An 872-nucleotide genomic window follows, 5' to 3' on the forward strand; every position below is an offset into this window, starting at 1 on the left:
GCTACCGCACATGACTTCGAGAGTCATGATGATATTACTGAGGAACGTCTTTATCAGAATATTTTTGCTTCTCACTTTGGTCAATTAGCAATAATTTTTCTGTGGACTTTCGAAAATCTGTTTCATGTAGATTGGCAAGGAAATTTTGAGTCGTGGGTACAAGACCCTTTACATGTAAGACCTATTGCTCATGCAATTTGGGATCCTCATTTTGGTCAACCGGCCGTGGAAGCTTTTACTCGAGGGGGTGCTCTTGGCCCAGTGAATATCGCTTATTCTGGTGTTTATCAGTGGTGGTATACAATCAGTTTACTCACTAATCAAGATCTTTATACTGACGCTCTTTTTCTATTATTTCTTTCTGCCATATCCTTAATAGCAGGTTGGTTACACCTACAACCGAAATGGAAATCGAGCATTTCCTAGTTCAAAAATGCTGAATCTCGTCTGAATCATCATTTGTCAGGACTTTTTGGCGTAAGTTCCTTGGCTTGGACAGGGCATTTAGTCCATGTTGCTATCCTGCATCTAGAGGGGAGTACGTTCGGTGGAATAATTTCTTAGATGTATTACCACATCTCCAAGGGTTAGGCACACATTTTACAGGTCAATGGAATCTTTATGCTCAAAACCCCGATTCAAGTAGTCATTTATTTGGTACCGCCCAAGGGGAGGAAACTGCCAGTCTAACTTTTCTCGGGGGATTCCATCCACAAACGCAAAGTTTATGGTTGACTGATATTGCCCATCACCATTTAGCTATTGCATTTATTTTTCTCGTTGCTGTTCATATGTATAGAACCAATTTCGGGATTGGGCATAGTATGAAAGATTTTTTATATGCACATATTCCTCCGGGGGGGGGGGGGGGG

The 872-nt window shown here is 41.4% G+C and overlaps 1 pseudogene; it reads left to right on the plus strand.

Moving 5' to 3' along the window:
- The first annotated feature begins 3 nt into the window (after nucleotides 1-3).
- The window catches only part of LOC124891569, a 1,092-nt pseudogene continuing 223 nt past the window's right edge, over nucleotides 4-872 (plus strand).

The sequence above is a fragment of the Capsicum annuum genome, unplaced genomic scaffold (genome assembly GCF_002878395.1).
Source record: "Capsicum annuum cultivar UCD-10X-F1 unplaced genomic scaffold, UCD10Xv1.1 ctg37605, whole genome shotgun sequence".
Lineage (NCBI taxonomy): Eukaryota > Viridiplantae > Streptophyta > Magnoliopsida > Solanales > Solanaceae > Capsicum > Capsicum annuum.